General features: G+C 45.0%; 1 long non-coding RNA gene across 1 annotated transcript in view; it reads right to left on the bottom strand.

Moving 5' to 3' along the window:
* Positions 1-3,463, bottom strand: part of LOC138297204 (uncharacterized) — a 61,819-nt gene extending 58,356 nt beyond the window's left edge. The window contains exon 1 of the long non-coding RNA XR_011203931.1: positions 3,376-3,463. This is a non-coding gene — a long non-coding RNA (uncharacterized lncRNA). The remainder of the gene's footprint in view (positions 1-3,375) is intronic.
* Between the last annotated feature and the right edge of the window lie 8,638 nt (positions 3,464-12,101).

Here is a 12,101-nt window from a genome sequence, read left to right on the forward strand (position 1 = left end):
GGGACCCCCCTGCACGTGGTATAAGGTGATAACACCATAGGTACTCACAACACATCAGGCCAGCTTCCTGCACTTAGCACATAACTTGGAGAGATGTCAGTATTCCAAGACAGGCTGCTTGGAGTCTACCCAGGAACAGAGTTGGCCAACTACTGTGGAGAGTGCTGGTGGTGCCCTGGCACATGAATTATGCTGCTGTGAAGGAGCTCAGTCAGGGGACTCAAGGTCATCGCTTAGGTAAAGGGAGAGAGCTGAATTGTTGTCCCATTAGTGATGCTCAGAGCCCTGAACGTATCACCAGGAGAGGTAGTAAGAATGACATCCAAGTCAGAAGGTGTTGGGGAGGGAAAGTGCCCAAGTAAGTCATGAGGAAATGAATCCCTAGATCCAAGAAGGACATCAAGGCTAGAAGAAACAGGCTCCTGTCATGGTTGTACCACAAGAATCACAAAAACTGACTTACGGAACTGTGAAGAGATTGTCCTGTGGGTAGGCACTTACAGGCATATGTATGAGCCCCATGTGCTGCCAGCCATCACGTTTTGTGATGTGATGGCAGCACAAACCTTTAACCCACATCCATGAGACCACACAAAGTCACTTTGCCTGGATTTGAATGGTCTCATAGATTTGGAGTAAGGCAAGGCAGGGCAAATTGCTGCGTTGCCTTACTCTGCTTTAGGGAGGCGTTCCATGGGCGTTGCAGTGGGTGTTCTCATGCAACACCTAAAGATTTTGACGTATCCCCAGATTTACAAGAAATTGTAAACCTAGGGATGAACTAAAAGCTTACGCCTCCCAGGGGAGTCAAAAATAGGAGAAATTGTATTATGCAGCACACATAGAAAGAGAAAAAAGCTTCCCAGGATTGATTTTGTGCAGGACAGTGCACCTTCCTGCACAAAAACAATCAGGAATGCAACACCTCAAAAAATACATTCGTTTTTTTTCAGGAGAATAAGCACATCCTTACTTATGAAAAAACTATTACAAACTAGGCACGTCTCAGGAAGAGAATTTATCCAGACAAGGTTGGAATAGTAAAAAAGTGGTGACATTTTCCGATACTTTTGATTCTTATAACTAGGGAAGTTCCCACCACTTTGATCACTCTGGGGGCAGAATACATTTCAGGTCAGGTGGGAGGGTGAGGTCAGATGAGGATACCGCGCCAGCAATCTGTGTTTCAGAGGAGATTCATCCAGAACAACATCCATCAATTCCTGCAGACTCAAAATTACCAGTATTGGAGGCAATAAAAAAATTATGAAATAATTTTAAAATGTATTTGCTGTGTCCTCAATTTCATCCCCAGTAATATTCTGTCATGCTTTAGATTATTTGCTGGATTTATTTAATCTTCTTTTTACCCAGGTTTTGCACACTTTCCCTCTTTTTATTTTTACTTTAGGGACCTTTAGAATAGTTTCTTGTTAGCACTCTACAGGGTTTAAATAGCCCCGATTTTTGTATTAGAATTTTGTAACACTGCAAAGGTTTACCTTCATTTCTTTTTCCTGACTCAAACCTTGCATGATGCCTTCGCTTTTGTCTGCTCAGATCCCTTCTTTGTCCCCCGTTTCCAGCTCTACACCCCTAAAAAATATCCTTCCTTTTAGGTTCAGGGGGTTCCAGTTTACCCAGGACAAGAAAGAGATTTCTACATTGTCCTCTGTAGGCGCTGCCGCAGAAGAGCTGCCGGGGTCTTTGGTGCTAACAAACCCCATATGCCAGAGTGCGTTCCTACATAGGTCTCAAACGTCAGACATGGACACACTGCAAAACCTTCCTCCACACCCAGGAGAGAGAGACGGAGGAAACAGTGAATGGCCATGTAACAGTAGGTAAACTTGGGTTTTTGCATGCCTAAAAGTACAGAAGTGTCTGACCAATGCCCAATCCCGGGGAGTCAAATATTCTGATGATTTGTTTCACTAGTACAGTTTGCATCAGCACATAATACGATGGAAAACCTTACATGCATGTAGCACAACACCTGTATGTTACCATTGACTATCACTGTGTTTACCATCTTGTGTCCCATCATGATAGTCCATGTGTGAGCATCTGGCAAAGACACAGGCTCTGTCCATGTACAGCAGTATTCAGCATTACGCGCCACTAGGAAACTCCACGTGCCCCCTAGAAATGCCCATACACGTCACCCGTGGTCATGACTATCAGACTAGAAGATGTGTAGTCCTTAAACACAAAAAGTATACAGACATAATGTTATGAATAAGATATCTTAACGTAACTGAGAACATGACCAGAACTCAACACCATAACACATGACCATGGGCTGAAGTAGACTACAATCTGAGATGGGGAGTCCCAGTACAAGGTAGAAGTTGTCCAGACCATTTCAAGCGCTTCAAAAACATACCAGTCGCAGAAGAAGTGCTATACAAATGCGGATATTTTACGATTCCACCAGACTTTGCCAATAAGTAACTAGTCTCATTTTACTAGGACATTGCCTGTGATTGTAATGGATGCACACGTTTTCTGAATTCTGACACCTGGGGACATATTTACTAACTGTTTATGCAAAGCAGCGCGTTGAGTGAATGGGTGAAAGCTGAACAGTGACATACTTATGAAGATCTAATACTGTTCAGCTCTCTCTATGCACTGGTACACTTGTAGCTTATTTCTGCTAACAAAGGCATCATTGTGCCAAGGTGCAAGGGTGCCTGTGTTATGGGCAATATTATTTTAGATAAGGATGACGTCCTGCTCAAAAATAATCCTAAAAGGCATATTTCTCTTTCCATGTGTGCTGCAGAATGCATTACACATGGAAAAAAGAAGGAATGCCTATGTCAGTAGGTACACCATTTTGGTGCAAACTCAAGTTTAAATCTGGACTGAAATCAAAAACCATGGGTGGATGCAGGGGAACACCCATGCTCCAGCTAGATAACGTTGCCAGACGCAGTGTGATGCAAGGTAGCATTGCAGTGTTTTAAGTAGCAATACACACATCAGTGGCACAATGGAAAACAGTGGCCCCCTCTTTGCCTACTGCAAAATGGAATGAGGACCCTCTGAGACCTGGCAACTTACTGACATACAAAGACCTTAGGTGAGAGCCTCATCCCCCTGTACCTCAAGGACTTCAGGAACCTACTTTACATCAATGGCACAAAACACATTAATGGATGCAGTTGGCACCCACGCTCCCAACAAAAACACCTCCCACCATTAAAAATAAATGACCCTGACCAACTTTATGCAGACTTTACTGTCTTCGTAGTGTGTTTCTACCAAAATACAGGCATATTCACTTATTTCTGCACAAGGAGACAGAAACTCAACCCCTCAGATACATTGTGCAGTGAGATGCTGAGGGCCTGATTCCTGCGCACTCACCTGCAGGATAGTCCTCACCCTCCACTGGGAGCGCCTCGCAGAGCCCAAAGAGGGCGGCAAGGAGCAAGATGGTGACTGAAGTCTTCATCATGGCGTGGAAGGAAATATCTGAATCCCTGCTGCACTCCTGACTAGGATTTATAGCACAACACAGGGAGGGAAGGCGGGAAGGATGACACTGGCAAAGGCAGACTGAACACCAGCCAAGGATGTTTCCAAACCATTCCTGTCACAGGCTGCAGCGTTACAGAGACAGCACCTCAACAAACCAGTATTATGCCTTTTCTCTTTTCGTCAGTGGCGTAACAAAGGCATCTGCAGCTTCTGTGGTGCGCGCGGGGGAATGGTGTGTTGGGGGGTGAGGGGTACCGAGTTCCAGTGGCCCACTCAGCATGGTGCACAGACAGCAGGCCCCTGGCAATTACCCAAATGTCTTGTAATATTGGTACCAGCAGCCTCTTCTGGCATATGGGTTTGCTGCAGTACTCCCTGGTCTAGGCCTAGACTTTTCCAGTGCCTTCGTCCACAACATGGCAGCCCCTCCTGATTTATGGGTTAACTGATTAAGGCAGACACAAGATATGGGGGTCGTTGGATTAGTCCTTCACATGGGCAATGACCAGATTGGTACACTAAACTTCACTCTCTATAACGCTACCCTCCTCCTCACAGGTCAAACTTGTCTTGGAAACCAAGTAGTTGCTCCAGACTTCAGGGCAGGTGAACTTGGTTCCCCTGGGTGAGGCTCCCCACCCAGAAGGGAGACTAGTAGGAATTTGCCTCCAGTCCTAGTCACAGACAGATGACTTGCGATCCTTCCCCTGTGAAGAGGAGTGCTGGAGTGTGCCCCTGCAGAGCAGAAGTCTGCCTAGAAGAGAAGACCAACAGCCCAGCCGAGAAAGATCTGTAGGAAGGATAAAAAGGAATCACCAGTATGGGCCTCAGAGGAAGAGCAAGTGCCCAGACACACTGTCAAGCACCCTCTTAGTCCTTTCTCTCACTGGTGTCCCCTAATTGCCTCCCCTAGGGTCTTGAGATTAGAGCCTTGTGAAGCATTGTCTGGCCTGAATAAGAGGTAGGAGGTAGGTGGAAGTAAGAGAGAGAGAAGACAGACAGATTGTGCTTTGCCGAGCATGTGCTTTCATTTTGTTTTAGCTGCATGAGAACATGTTTTCAGCTCTGAACATAAATTCAAGCTTGGAATTAAGCCAACAATACGATCAGAATGTTTACTTTCTTTGTCTATGACAATTATTTTTCCTCTACACTTATCGAAGTCTCTGTTTATTTTATTACTGCATCCTTACTGCAGTACGATCAAAGACACCAATCTGGCAGCAACCATGAACAAAGGCAGACATTTCAGATCTACATATATATTGTTTTAAAAAGGTTTTGAATAGGTTGTACAATATTAAAAATGGGCTGCTATTCTGTGGTTATCCTTTTCTTACAAGGGGAGGGATAGACTTCTCACTGCCAGAGAGAAGACTCAGACAACTATGGTATTCCTAAAACTGCAATCTTGGATGGATTTGCCTTAACCACTGAACAATACAGGATTACATTCAGAGAAAACAGAAAAGAGTCCTCACAGGATTGGAATGACTTTGTGGACTGTTCTGTTAAGGCTTTAGAAGGCTGGTTACATGGCAGCAAAGTGTCTGATTGATTATAAGGGCTTATACAATTTACGTCTGCGAGAGCATATTTTGAACAACTGTGTGTCTGACTTGGTGCACCAGTGCTTGGTAGTCTCAGATCTGGCCTCTCCCCAAGAATTGGTAAAGAAGGCAGAGAAATGGGTCAGAACAAGGGTGAGCTGAAAAGCTAATGCGGGGGTGACAAGGACAAAAAGAAGGATGGTAAGTCTCATGACAAAGTTGGAGGACAAAGATCAAAACAAGGAGTCTTCATCAGGCACACAAAAACATTCTGGGGGTGGGTCTAAATCATCTTCCAACTATCAGAACAAGAAACTTTGGTGTTGTATGTGTAAAAACAAAGGACCTTGGGCAAATGACAGTGCTTGTCCAAAGAAAAACACCAAGGCTCCCACCACCACAACCCCCACTGCTTCAGCTAGTGCCCCTTGCAATTGCAGTGGTGATGTGAAAAATAACACTACCAATAATCAATCCAAAGGTGTGGCAGGGCTCACTCTGGGATGTGTAGTGGGGGTTGGTTTAGTTAGGGAAATCACTGAGGTTGTTTTAGTCTCTGATGGTGCCATTGACCTTGCCACCCATGTTGCTTGTCCCTTTAATATGGATATGTAAAAGCAAAAAAACCCTAATAAACGGTGTTCAGGTTGAGGCCTACAGGGACACAGGTACCAGTCTCACAATGGTGACTGAAAAACTGGTGGCCCCTGAACAGCACCTATTTGGTCATCAGTCCCAAGTGACAGACACCTATGACAACACTGTAAGCCACCCAATGGCTGTTGTTGATCTCAACTTGGGGAGTTACTGGTCCAAAGAAAGTTGTGGTATCCACAGACCTACCTGTAGAATGTCTACTGGGCAATGATTTGGAGACTTCAGCTTGGGCTGAAGTGGAGTTGGAGGCTCATGCAGCAATGCTGGGCATTCCAGGGAACATCTTTGCTGTTACCAGAGCTCAGGCCAAAAAGTAAAGAGGACAGGGAAACTTGGATCCTGGAACAATGGACCAAGTGCTCCCAAAAACTAGTGGTAGAAAGGGAAAACCCTTGTCCGCTATCCCTCTCTCTCCAGGAGATTCCCCTTTTGATGAGGAGGAGTCAACTCCTTGTGCAGAACCTACACCAGAGGAACTTCTTGGGTGCAGGGGGGCCTGCCACTGAGTGTGGCACAGTAAACCTGTCCCACACTAGCGGGTTTAAGACAGCAAGATTTCAAACAAGAAGCAGGGGATCTCAGTGACTCTCATAGAGTTTCCTGGGAGAATAATAATTTTTATACTGAAGCAAGGGGCCCAGAACCTGGTGCTACCAGGAGACTGGTCATTCCCTTGCAGTATAGGGAACACCTCCTAACTCTGGCAAATGACATTCACCTTGCTGGACATCTGGGGCAAAGTAAGACTTGGGACAGACTGGTCCCTCACTTTCACTGGCCTCACATGTCAGAAGACACAAAAAAGTTTTGTCGCTCTTGTGTCACGTGCCAGGCCAGTGGCAAAACTGGTGGCACTCCAAAGGCCCCCTTAATCCCACTGCCTGTGGTAGGGGTACGCTTTGAGAGGATTAGGGTTGATATTGTTGGCCCCCTTGTTCCTCCAACTGCTTCAGGAAACAGATTCATCTTAGTTATAGTGGTCCATGCCACAAGATATCCAGAAGCCATCCCCTTAAGGACCACTACAGCTCCTGCAGTGGCAAAGACCCTCCTGGGAATATTTTCCAGGGTGGGCTTCCCTAAAGAGGTAAAATCAGACAGGGGTAGTGACTCCATGTCTGCATACTTAAAAGAAATGTGGAAGTGATGTGGTGTAATCTATAAATTCACCACACCCTATCATCCACAGACAAATGGACTGGTTGACAGATTTAACAAAACTCTCAAAGGCATGATCATAGGACTCTCTGAAAAACTCAGAAGGAGATGGGATGTCCTACTGCCATGCCTCCTTTTTGCCTACAGGGAAGTACCCCAGAAGGGAGTGATCCACAGCCCCTTTGAACTCCTTTTTGGACACCCTTTTAGGGGTCAACTTGCTCTTATCAAAGAGGGGTGGGAGCAATCCTTGAAGCCCCCTAAACAAGACATTGTGGATTATGTGCTTGGCCTAGGATCAAGAATGGCTGAGTACATGAAAAAGGCCACTAAAAACCTTCAGGCCAGCCAAGAGCTACAAAAGCAATGGCATGACCAAAAGGCTGTCCTGACTGAGTACCACCCAGGACAGAAGGTGTGGGTATTGGAGCATTTGGTGAGTCAAAATGGTCAAAGGGAATTGAGGTTTTGTGTAGACTACAGAGGGCTCAATACAGTTACAAAAACTGATGCTCACCCCATATCCAGCGCAGATGAGCTAATAGATTCACTGGCATCTGCCAAGTATCTGAACACTTTTGATTTGCCTGCAGGGTATTGGCAGATCAAATTATCAGAAGATGCTAAACCAAAAACTGAATTTTCAACCATTGTAGGGCATTACCAATTTACAGTTATGTCCTTTGGTCTGAACAATGCACCTGCTACTTTCCAAAGGCTGGCGAATACAGTCCTCCAAGGTCTGGAAGCATTCAGTGCAGCATATCTAGATGAAATTGCTGTATTTAGCTTCACCTGGGATGACCACCTTGTCTACCTGTGGAAATTTGTGGAGGCCTTGCAAAGGCAGGCCTCACTACCAAGGCTTCAAAATGCCTGATAGGGCAGGGAAAGGTGGTTTATCTGGGACATTTAGTTGGTGAGGAAAAGATTGAACCACTATTGGGGAATATCCAGACTATTTTAGACTGGTCTCCCCCTACTACTCAGACCCAGGTCAGAGCCTTTCTTGTTCTCACTGGGTATTATAGGAAGTTAATTAAGAACTATGGCTCCATTGTTGCCCCTCTTAATGACCTCAGTTCAATGAAAATGCCCAAGAAGGTTTTATGGACAGCCAGCTATGAAAAAGCTTTTGAGGAGCTCAAGCAGGCTATGTATAATGCACCTGTCCTAAATAGCCAAAATTACTGTAAAAAGTTAATTGTCTAGACAGATGCTTCTGAACTGGGGTTTGGGGCAGTGTTATAACAACTAAACTCAGAGGACCAGGATCAACCTGTTGCTTTTATCAGTAGGAGGTTGACCCCGAGAGAAAAACGTTGGTCAGCCATAGAGGGGGAGGCCTTTGTTGTTGTATCGTCCTTAAAGAAGTTGAGACCATACCTCTTTGGGACTCACTTCATTTTTCAGACAGTCCACAAACCTCTCTTACGGCTAAAGCAAATGAAAGCAGAAAACCCTAAATTGTTGAGGTGGTCCATTTCCCTACAGGGGATGGACTTTACAGTGGAACATAGACCAGGGAGTAACCACTCTAATGCAGATAGACTATCCACATATTTCCACTTAGACAATGAAGACTCATATGGGCAAGGTTAGCCTTATTGTCCCTCGTTTTGGGGGGTTGTGTAGGAAAGTACCATCTTTCTTGGCATGTTACCCCCAAATTCTGCCTGATTGTCAGTGTGTTTTGACTGTTTTGACTGTGCCACTGGGATCCTGCACATCAGGATCCCAGTGCTTACAGTTTCCAGCCTGCTTGCCAGTGCATTTGCACTGTTTTCTAAATTGTCCTTGGAGTTATGCTAATCAGAATTCCAGTGCTCATGATCTCTCTGTTTCTAAATTTGTCACTATAGTCTAGTGATCCCATATTCCAGTCCGGATTGGCATACTGGACCCCCTTATAAGTCTCTAGTATATGGTATCTAGGTACCCAGTGCATTGGGGATCCAGGAGCTGCAGAAAGTCTTTTGTCACCCACGAGGAACTCATACAAACATTTCTTCAGGACTGCCATTGCATTTCAGGTCCAGGAATCCATCATTGGTGCCTTTCAGTCTCTTCTGGTTCTTGCACTATCTTCTTCCACAGCTTCTAGTGTGTTCTAGGAAACTTGCTGTGTTTTACTCCTGCTTTCCTGGGCTCAGGGGTGGGGTATTTTACTTACATTTGGTGTTTTCTTTCACTCCCAGCGCCCCTCTACATGCTACACTTGCCCAGGTGGGAAACAGTATTTTGCATTCCACTATTTTAGTATATGGTTTGTGTTCCCCCTAGGCCTATTGCAATTTACAGTGATTTTCACTGTTTGCACTATTTTCTTACTGTTTACTTACCTGTTTTTGGTTACTAGTGTATATATTGTGTAATTTACTTACCTCCTAAGAGAGTATAGTCTCAAACGTATTTTTGGCCTTGTGTCACTAAAATAAAGTACCTTTATTTTTGGTAACACTGAGCATTGTCTTTCATGTGTGTGAGTATTGTGTGACTACTGTGGTATTGCCAGAGCTTTGCATATCTCCTAGCTCAGCCTTGGCTTCTCTGCCTACAGCTACCTCTAGACAGCCTGGCTTCTAGACACTGACTGCATTTCACTAATAAGGGATAATTGGACCTGGCATAAGGTGTAAGTACCTTTGGTACCCACTAAAAACCAGGCCAGCCTCCTACATTGGTGGTGCAGCAGTGGGATAAGTAATCGCAGTTGACTTATCACTCTGTCACTGGTGCTTTCCACAGGAAAGTGTACTCTGTACTTGGGGCTATACAAAAGTATACCTAGTAATTGCACTTGCATTCTTAAAATTCTAAAAGTTAGATGAAGTAGGTATTTTCTTTCCTTTTACTTTACTCTAACTTTTCTATCACTATGTCTTCCTCGGAGGCCACCCCTAGGTTTGTTAAAACTACTTTTGAGAGCCTAAAATGTATAGGTTTGAGGGGTCTTTGCTTGGAGAGAAGCCTAGGGATTGGGAAGAACCCTAACAAAGATTTTCTTTTAAATATCCTTCTCCAGGATGACCAAGAATAGTCTGGTCATCAGGTAGGGTTATATAAAGGGGAATTCTGACCAGGTAGAATCAAGAGAGGGACCTGAGGATGCACAAGAGGGTCCTTCCCAAGATCTTCCCCCTGGTAAATCATCTAGTATAGCTGGCAGTGGGATGGTGTCACACACAAGTAGAACTCCCTTCACACCTAGAGGCCAGGTCAAGAGGGTTACACAAGCCAGGGAAATATCTGCCTCTGCAAATTCCCATGTCACTTCAGTCTCAGAAGTGTCCTACACATCCAACCCTGAGGATAACTCTCTAGATAGGGAACTCAGAAAGCTGAGGTTGGAGGAGGCCAGACTAAGGCTGCAACAGTTGACCGTAGCTAGGGAAGCCCTAGCAGTAGAAAGGGAAAGACAGGGGTTGGAGTTAGTTCCCCATGGTGGCAGCAGCAATAGCTGTTTCAGGAGCTATGGTGTTAGGGAGATCACATTTGACTCTAGAAACTTGAACAAGACTGTCGGCCCCTATAAAGAGGGGGATGACTTGTACAAGTGGTTGCTGCACTTGCGAGGACCTGTAAAGTTCAGAGGGTCGCTCAGATGCAGTGGGCTGCTATTCTGTGATTGTCCTTCCCTGGCAAGGGGAGAGATAGACTCCTTACTATTAGAGAAGATGATTGAGATAATTACAATGTTTTGAAGACAGCATTCTTGGATGGATTTGGCTTAACCACTGAACAATATAGGATTACGTTCAGAGAAACCAGAAAAGAGTCTTCACAAAATTGGGTAGACTTTGTGAAGTGTTCAGTGAAGGATTTAGAAGATTCGTTACATGGCAGCAAAGTGTCTGATTATGAGGGTCTATACCATCTAATCCTGACAGAGCAAATTCTTAACAATTGTGTGTCTGATTTGTTGAACCAGTACTTGGTAGACTCACATCTGACCTCTCCCAAAGAATTGGGAAAGACGGCAGACAAATGGGTCAGAACAAGGGTGAGCAGAAAAGCTCATACAGGGGGTGACAAAGACAAAAAGAACGATGGTAAGTCTCATGATAAGCGTGGGAACAAAGATAAAAAGTCAGATTCTTCATCAGGTCCCCAAAAATCATCTGGGATGGGCCCAAATCCTTTTCAAACCAACAGAAAAGGCCATGGTGATACCTCTGTAAACGCAAAGGCCATTGGACAAGTGATCCCACTTGTCCCAAGAGGAACACCAAAACTCTCACCACCACAATTCCCACTGCTTCCACTAGTGCACCTAGTAATAGCAGTGGTGGTGGGAAAAACTGTACTAATAGCCAATCTAAGGGTGTAGCCCGTCTTACTTTTGGTAATGTAGAGGGGGTTGGTCTAGTTAGGGAGACCACTGAGACTGTTTTATTCTCAGATGGTGAGATTGACCACCTTGGTTGCTTGTTCCCTTAATATGGATAAGTACAAGCAACTACCCCTAATAAATGGTGTTCAGGTTGAGGCCTAGAGGGACACAGGTGCAGTGTCACTATAGTGATGGAAAAACTGGCAGCCCCTGAGCAACACCTACTTGGTCATCAGTACCAAGTGACTGACTGTAGGAAAGTACCATCTTGCCTGGCATATTACCCCCATTTTTACTTGTGTGTCAGTTTGTTTTTGCCTGTGTCACTGAGATCCTGCTAGCCAGGACCCCAGTGCTCATAGTTTGTGACCTATATGTGTTCCCTGTGTAGTGCCTAACTGTATCACTGAGGCTCTGCTAACCAGAACCTCAGTGTTTATGCTCTCTCTGCTTTTAAAATTGTCACTGCAGGCTAGTGATCATTTTCACCAATTCACATTGGCATACTGGAACACCCTTATAATTCAATAGTATATGGTACCTGGATACCCAGGGTATTGGGGTTCCAGGAGATCCCTATGGGCTGCAGCATTTCTTTTGCCACCCATAGGGAGCTCAGACAATTCTTACACAGGACTGCCACTGCAGCCTGAGTGAAATAACGTCCACGTTATTTCACAGCCATTTTCACTGCACATAAGTAACTTATAAGTCACCTATATGTCTAACCTTCACTTGCTGAAGGTTAGGTACAAAGTTACTAAGTGTGAGGGCACGCTTGCACTAGCAAAGCTGCCCCCATATAGTTCAGGGCCATTTCCCCGGACTTTGTGAGTGCGAGGACACCATTACACGCGGGCACTACATATAGGTCAATACCTATAGCTTCACAATGGCAACTCCGAATATGGCCA

The sequence above is a fragment of the Pleurodeles waltl genome, chromosome 5 (assembly GCF_031143425.1).
Source record: "Pleurodeles waltl isolate 20211129_DDA chromosome 5, aPleWal1.hap1.20221129, whole genome shotgun sequence".
In the NCBI taxonomy this organism is placed as follows: domain Eukaryota; kingdom Metazoa; phylum Chordata; class Amphibia; order Caudata; family Salamandridae; genus Pleurodeles; species Pleurodeles waltl.